Below are 9,195 nucleotides of genomic sequence, written 5' to 3'. Positions count from 1 at the left end.
TTTAAAATGGTTTTTTTTATTATTTTTTAAATTTGATTTTTATTTAAATTTTCACTTAAAAAACAATTATTTGAAAAAATTTTTTAAAGTTTTTCTTTAAGTTTTTTATTTTACTTTTTCTTGGAAATCAAAAAAAAAAATGTTTGCGAAATTTTTGTAAACGTTTTTTTGGTCAGAATGAAGTGTTTTAAAAAAAAATAAACAGAAAATCTTTTTCGACAAGTATTGAACAAATAATAGGACTATGAATAAGTTCGTGCGGTTTTACAACAGATGGCGTAACTTGATTATTATTCCATCGATCCACATTTCCAAACATTCATTGGAGAGCTACTGTCGTAAGGCACAAACGTCAGTATAAGTTTTTTATTTGAAGCGTAAACAACAATATTTTTACCACACTTGAAAATGTCGAATTTCGTGCCAAATAATGTGTTTTTGCGGGGAATTCTTCTTCATTATTTTAATATGAAGAAAAAAGCAGCCGAAAGTCATCGTATCTTGGTGGAAGTTTATGGTGAGCATGCTCTATCTGAGCGAACGTGCCAGAAGTGGTTTGCACGCTTTAAAAGTGGTGATTTTGGCTTGGAAGACGAAGAACGCGAGGGTGCGCCGCCAAAGTTCATGGATACCGAATTGGAGGAATTGCTCGATCAAGATCCGGCTCAAACGCAAGAAGAGGTTGCAAAAACTTTGGGAGTTGATCAATCAACCATTTCCAAACGTTTAAAAGCCATGGGAATGATCCGAAAGGTAGGCCATTGGGTGCCGTATGAATTGAAGCCAAGAGACGTTGAACGCCGTTTTATGGCATGCGAACAACTGCTTCAACGGCACAAAAGAAAGGGTTTTTTGCATCGAATTGTGACTGGCGATGAAAAGTGGGTCCATTACGACAATCCAAAACGTCGGGCAACGTATGGATACCCTGGCCATGCTTCAACATCGACGTCGGCGCAGAATATTCATGGCCTGAAGGTTATGCTGTGTATCTGGTGGGACCAGCTGGGTGTTGTGTATTATGAGCTACTGAAACCGAATGAAACGATTACGGGGGATGTCTACCGACGACAATTGATGCGTTTGAGCCGAGCACTGCGAGAAAAACGGCCGCAATACGCCGATAGACACGACAAAGTTATTTTGCAACATGACAATGCTCGGCCACATGTTGCACAAGTGGTCAAAACATACTTAGAAACGCTCAAATGGGATGTCCTACCCCACCCGCCGTATAGTCCAGACCTTGCGCCATCCGATTACTATCTCTTCCGATCGATGCAACATGGCCTGGCTGACCAGCACTTCCGTAATTACGATGAAGTCAAAAAATGGATCGATTCGTGGATTGCGGCAAAACCGACCGAATTTTTCACAAAGGGAATCCGTGAATTGCCAGAAAGATGGGAAAAAGTAGTAGTAAGCGATGGACAATATTTTGAATATTAAATTTGTAACCATTTTACTTCAATAAAGTTTCAAATTTCGAAAAAAACCCGCACGAACTTATTCATAGTCCTATTAAATTAATTTTTTTCGGAAAAAAGATTGTTTTTTAGTATATTTTATCCTTAATTCAAAAAAGTTAAAAAGAAAAATGCAAAAACGAACTGAAGATATTTCACTTTAAAAACCTCTATATCAATATTTTCAAGTTTGAATAAATCTATTTAATATTATTAAATTTATGAAGTGAAACTTCTTAGAAGTCTATGGACGAGCGAGAATATAGAGTAAAATTTCAAGGCCATGCTACGTTTTGGGCATTTTCGTTACGCGAGAGGGAAAAATGATGTAACGTAGAGGAAAACGAGAGAGAGAACTATACCTATTACATATCTTAGATACACTTTGGGCTATTTTTTATGAGTTTTTAATTTGCTAATTTCTAGTGACTGCCTACTTTTTGGCGCTTGTTTGTTGGTGCGAAATTGTAGGAAATACATGTTCGGTGCCTACTTTTTGGCGTTATATTTCCTTGGTGCCTACTGCTTGGGGCGTTTTTTGATCCCAATTTTTTTGGCGATTGTTTTGGTGGCTACTTTTTGGCGCTTATATCAGTTTCCTGGCTAGTGTTTGTGCGTATTATAAATTGCTATCCATTCCGGTATCGGATTTATTGACATTGCCTTGCGGTAATTTGTGCCGTTGCTGCGGTCCTGGAATCGCTGCGTTTGTGCGGGTGATAAACGCACGGAGTAGTGCGCGTTGTTGCCACGGTTTGTGTTCGGCGCTTCCCTACACCGGTCGACCCTTCCCCGTTTTTTGTAAATTTTGTCTATTTGTATTCTCTGCTAATGTTGTAAATTTATTTAGATATATATTCTTTCTCTCTCTCTATCTCTCTCTCTCTCTCTCTCTCTCATTCTCTCTCAGGTCTCTCCCACTTTCTTTTTCTGTCGTGCAAGTTTTACTTCTGTTATGTGTACTACGCTACACGCACTTTTTTCATAAACTTTTTTGGTACTTCTTTATATGATCAAGGACTTTTTGGCAACACACAATTAATCGCCGCATATAGGGTCATATGCCACTAAAAGTAATGGCTTCTATACCATTATAATCCACCTTTAAATTCACCAACAATGGTAGGCTTGATATTAGATGAAGACTAGCTCTTGCCCACAGGTGTTATTTCGGACTCGGTAGGCATTTACAAAGTTGTGTCTTCACTTAATAATCGCGCATAAAATTCGCGCTCTAAAAGTTTCTGCATATGACCAATATTTTCTATAACGCACACACACAAATCTCTAATAAAGGCTAGAATGGTTTGTGAGTGTGAGTAGTCGAGATAAATAGTATACTAACTCGGCGTGGGTGACGAAGATGGAATGATTAACTGCACGTGCTTAAAATTACATGGATATATTCCGACTACTAAAATATATAAAAATTTCGCTAGCTTGGATACGTCGTTTGTAGAAATGATGATGCTCTGATGAAGGGCCCTTCGACTTGACACCATTGGGTGGACAGCGAAAGCAGGGACGCCCATGAATCAATGGAAAGGCCAGGTGTAGCAGAACCTGGGTACAAGTAAATGGTGGAACTTTGCAAGGACAGAGGATGAGGCTTGCGGCTCTTCGTTTGACCTAACACAGATTTGCATGCATATAGCGCAGTGATGGTATTCCTAGGCACGTATTAGCTTTGGCTTCATAGGTTATTTTACTGTAAAATCAGGAATTTTATTTCACTTGAGGAGTTTGTGAACCGCTGGACTCAGATTCTTGTGGGCGAGGAATAAACCGCGAGGGCAATATATACCACCTTATTCGTATTCTTACTAAACCAAATTTGAAAAAAATAGAAAGCGATTTGTATAACCACGCTAGATATGGCAAATTTCTAGCAAAATTCAATAATCGGAGCGAATTACTGATAATGCGTTAAAAGACCAAATATCTGGTTACCCATGTCTCAGTATACTCGAATTATGAAGGAATCAGGTATGTGCTATGCCAATCGGGGAATACAGGCAGAACTAATGAAAGTGCAGAGAGGAATGGCTGAAGAGAGCCGGCTGTCACGAGGATGACGTCGTCTCCTCCCTACTTTTCAACTTGTATACATATCTATACCTTAATCACAAAAGAGAGTTTTATTAACCTTAACCATATTATTGAGGACCATCGAGGACCCGGTATGCCTGTCCTGCTTGGAGGAGCCGGATAGCACTGAGCACTTTCTCTGTGAGTGTCCTGCCTTTGCTAGAGCGCGACTACAGGTATTGGGTTCCGATGTCATGGGAATGAGTAATATTCGTTCTCTAAAACTGGAGGATATTTACAGATTCGCCAAAGAATCTGGAAAATTCTCACAGGACTAACTATCTCTATTTCTGTCTCTATTCTTTCCTATCTCTTTCTCTGATACTTTTCTCCCTCCCTCCTTGACTATCTACCCCTTTCCAGAGCTTTAAATACAATGGGCTTTTTAGCCTGAGTGTTTTAGGAGCCACCAAATCTCCTGGTGCTCCTTGGCTCGACCTCTTCAAATTCAAATTCAATTCAACCATATTATTGACCAATATTGGTGTTCGGCTGGCCAACAACTGATGGGTTCTGTTCAAAGATGTTCTATTATGTTTTCAAGTGGGATGCAGTGAATGAATCTGTACATCTTTTAGGGCTGCTAGGGAATATCTTATAGAGTCCCTGAACTCCACCTTGGTGCTGAGGTGTGTTTGCTTTCTATTAAGAAACACAAAACCATTGTGAGGAAATAATTTCTGCTGGAATTCTACCATAAGAATCACTTCTATATAAAATAGACACTAGAACTCGCTTCTGAAAGGCATCATCAAAACTCAACTATCATCTATTGAAGACGAAGAGTTCCAGCTGCCTTATGGGATGACTGACGGACAAATTGTTAAGTTTAGTCAGCTGTTACAAAAGCAACAATACGTAGCTGAAATACACGAAACTTCTAACGATGCAGCACTACTTTGTTAATTTTCCTATGTTACTGGATTGACCTGGATTTGAATTTGGCCAAGAACTGTGCCAGTAGCCTTCACCGAAAATGTATGGAGAATGTATTATACAATTACAACAATAACAGCAACACTGCACAATTAAATTTCGCCTCCACGTCTCGCTTTTATGTTTCACTTCACAAATAGTCTAAGGCTAATTGAATTTCTCTTTTACTGTTAAAAATTTCAATCACTGCTGGCCGAAACAAATTCTACTCCATTGCCCTCAGAAATAAATCTTTCCTAGACTACAAAGTAGAGTACTAAATTTAATTAGGCAACAACTTGTGCAAAATTTTCAAGATTTATTTTGCGTCTTCACATTTTGTAAAATAAATATTAGCTGCTCTTATCACAATCCTTCTCAACCCGTTGGCTGCTCAATACCAATCATTTGTGTGTAACTATTTCGATTCCAGCAGCACGTCGTGGCGTATGCGCAACAGCTGTGACCTGCAGCCGAACTCTATAGAAGGGTTATCACAACAGTGATTGCGAGTGGGTGCTGATTCAGCGCGAAACTCGCAATTTGATGGAGATACTTTTTAACCTAGAAGAAGATACGAAGCAGGTACAAGCAGTAACATTTGGGTGCGCTTGTGTGTAGGATACGCAAGCGGATTTGCGCTTCATCAGTTATTCTGGCAGCGTAGAGGCAAAATTTGCAGATATAAAAAGTTTTGTTTTTTGTTTGTTTTCAGCATACTTTGTTCGATTTCAAAAGTGGAGTAGACTAGAGAGCAGTGAGTATAGAAGTTGTGTATCGTAAAACGGATTGCTAAATTTTACACAAATGGTAGAGAAATGGATGAAAATGGAAATTACTCTAATCCCCATAGATAAAAGCAACAGCTACTCAACGCAGGACAGATTTAGACTACTGAGAAAAATACTTTACAATAGTTGTGCTATGCACACCGGTCTGGCATGCACTACTCTGTCAATAGCTGGGAAGGGGACTAGTTGTGTTGGCAATAAGCAAATACCTTTTACAATTAAGTGTGAATATTATTACTTGGAAAGCACTAAGCCAACTGAAATCTTCTAAAATGAATATCTGAAGAAATATTACTTCATGTACTATAATGCATAATCAGTATTTTTAGCTCACTAAATAGCGATGAAAAGTGAGACATGTAAGTCAAGGAAATATAACTAATATCCCATAGAGGAAAATAAAAGGTGACCAGACTGGAGATACTTTCTGCAATAGGGGTTTTTCGACAAACTACGCGAGACTACTGTCAAACTAAATACATATTTCTTTTCAGTATTCATTAACATTTCAACATGGAAAGCCGTACGCCTCAACAATGTTTACAAATCATAAAATTGTATTACGAAAATCGACGTTCTGTGAAAAGTATTCATCGCGCGCTCATGCCAAATTATGCAGTACATAACCGTTCGACCGAAAGCACTATTCGACAAACGATCGGGAAAGCTGAGAATAATTTTAAATTATTGAATGATACTCGACGTATGACGTACAGCCTGAAATGAAAAGAATTTTGCGGCTGTAAATAAGAGTTTTGCTGAAGTCTCGGAAGAATCGATTCGGCGCCGGTTTCAACAACTTGGCCTACCTTATGGCACAAGTTGGATGATTTATGCAACTATCTGGGCTTGAAAGCGAATAGAATTCAGCTAGTCTAAGATTTGAAGCCGGCCGATCACCGATAGTGCCTAAAATTTTACAAAAATAAAAGTTTAATTTTGAGTCTATGTATCTCGGCGGCCAGGCAGGTTAGCCTTCGTTAAATTGTAGCTAATGCAAGGCTCCACGTAAATGAGTGCGAGTAGATCAACTGAGGAGAAGTACTGAGATGCTCCCACCTCATTCTCCAAACAGATGCTGCAGAAAGTCCTCGATGCAATACCCAGTTTCCCCGCGTGGATACATAACGGAGAATGGCCGGAATGCAACTGAGAAAAAGTTTAAATGCTGAGGTTTTGAAAGATAAAAAATATTTGTTTAATATGAAAATGTAAATACATTTAATTTTTAAAGTTTCAAAAATATTAAAAAAAAAAATTTTAACAAAAAAATGTTGTTCAGAAATACTGTAAAAAACAGTAATTTTGTTTTCTTCTAGACTGGCAACAATTTGACTTACAATTGCAAAAGAGAGACTTCCAAACAAAAAAACAATCAAAATTTTGAACTGCTATTTCTATCAATCAGTCAATAAGTCAAAATTTCAAAGTTTTGTTTGAGTATATTTAAAAACAAGTTAACAATTTAAATAGTAGAAACTAAAAAAAAAATAGATTTTTTCGGATTTTTGTGTAATTAAAAAAAAATTAGAAATTTGTGGACTTTTTTTCTAATTAAAAAAAAATTAGAAGTTTTTGGATTTGGTTTTTTTTTTTATTTCGAGTTTTTTGGAAATTTTTTATCGAAAGTGCGAAAATTTAAAGTAAAGTTGTATATATAATTGGCGCTCACACCCTTTTCGGGTAGTTGGCCAAGCACCTCCTCCTATCTTGGTGTTGTTCTAAAAATGGGAGACTTACAGTTTTAAGCCGAAAATCTGCTTTTTTTTCTTTCGAAGTCCTTTTTCAAGGCAGAAATTCAATCGAAGGTTTGTCATTGCCTGCTGAGGGGCGACCGCTATTAGAAAAATCTTTTTCTGTTACTTGATGTTCATGCACGAAGATTCGAGCCTGCTTTCTGTCCGAATTCCGAATGGCAGTCACGCATCAACCCATTCGGCTACGGCACGGTGGTTTTCTTTATACGGATAATTATTTGACTTTCAGTTAAAAGAAAAAATCCCTGCACAAAATAAGCGAAAATTTCACACTCCTTTATCTCTACCGGCTCAGTTTTATCGGAAAATTAAAAACCGAAGGACAGTATTTCAGCCTAGAATAAATATTTGCTTATCTGAAAATGGTGATATATTACAAACTGACCAAGAAATCTTAGAAAGATGGCGACAACATTTCGACAATCTTCTAAATAATAAGCATCAAGAAGAGCATTCACTTTGGGGAAAACATCATCCCTCCACCAGAATTTAACGAAATTATCGAGGCTCTTAAAAAGCTCCGAAATGGAAAGGCAAGACTCTATAGCGGCTGAACTCCTGAAAGAAGGTGGTGAGGAGTTACATAAGTGCCTCCACCATTTAATAATAGACGTATGGGAAAAAAAATCCATATCATCTGATTGGCTAGGATGCATAATCTTCCCAGTACACAAAAAAGGTGATAAGAGAGTATGCCATAATTATCGTGTTATCTCACTGCTTAACACGACCTACAAGCCCTTTACAAATGTTCTCTATGAACGAATCCACAAATATGCTGAAGGAATAATTGAAGACTACCAATGCGGATTTCGTAGAGGCAAGTCTACAATCGACCAATGTTTCGTTCTTAGCCGAATGTTTGAAAAACACTATGAATACGGGTTAGATGTTCACTGCCTGTTCATTGATTTCAAACAAGCCTTCGGCAGTGTCAAAAGAGATAGAAAGCTCACAGAGTCGTTCCCTATTGAAACAGGTGTAAAACAAGGTGATGACATATCAACGGTCATATTCAATTTGATGCTGCACTTTGTTGTAAGGGAAGTCAACAAAGGTGGTACCTTGATGACTAAAACAACCCAAATATGTGCTTATGCAGATGACATCGCTATTCTCTCAAGAAATAGGAATGACTTAAAAGACATTTTTTTGAAAATTAACCAAATTGCGAACGATATTGGCCTTTTTGTAAACGAGGCCAAAACCAAATATCTGTTGAAATCGAGGCGGCCTGCACAGATGCCAAATTTTCATGTGGGAGCCTATACTTTTGAAGCAATGCAGCATTTTAAGTACCTAGGAGTTATGTTCGCATGTAGCGGCGATTCAACTTCCGCCGTCAGGGATCGCATCAACGCCGCCAACAAAGCTTATTACGCCCACCTTAACTTGTTTAAATCCCGACTTTTGTCTAAAGCTACAAAGTTCACTATGTACAAGACTCTTATTCGACCAATCCTAACATATGGTTGTGACGTATGGACTCTTAAGGTTGATGATTCTGCTCAGATTACTAGCATAGAAAGAAAAATTTTAAGAAAGATCTTTGGTCCAATAACAATGGATGATGGTACCTATAGAATCCGATTGAACTCGGAACTGAACGATCTAACTCAGAACGAGACAAGTGTGCGTTTTGTTAAAGCGCAGCGCATAGGATGGCTAGAGCATGTGATCCGTATGCCTGTCGACTGTGCCAAAGGTAGACCGAGGAACCGGTGAATAGACGCAGTGGAACATGATCTTAAGAAGCTGGGAACACGTAACTACGAAGCAACAGCTTAAGATAGACCGCTTTGGAGGAGCATTTTGAAGGAAGCTTTGACGCACCCCGCGTTATAACGCTATGAAAGAAGAAGAAGATCTCTACCAAGTCAAAATTTCAAGATTTCATTTGAACCTTTGGCTTTGCTTCAGCCATCGCATCGTCGGCGGCTCAACTGTAGAATAAGTTTAAAGTATTGAGACAATTTAGCAGACATATTAATAAAAAAATAATAAATAAAACTTTAGCCTTATTAAAAAAACCATAATTTTTGGAATTTGGAAAAAAATAATTGAACAAGATTTTTCAAAAAATCAAAAAAGTTTGCCACTTAGACTACGAAATGGGTCCGTTGTGAGCCGCGGGGACTGAGCTACATTTCCCTCTCCATATTGAACCATCCTGAGCTT

Source organism: Anastrepha ludens, chromosome 5, assembly GCF_028408465.1.
Source record: "Anastrepha ludens isolate Willacy chromosome 5, idAnaLude1.1, whole genome shotgun sequence".
NCBI classification, from domain to species: Eukaryota; Metazoa; Arthropoda; class Insecta; order Diptera; family Tephritidae; genus Anastrepha; species Anastrepha ludens.
This window is presented reverse-complemented; position numbering follows the sequence as displayed.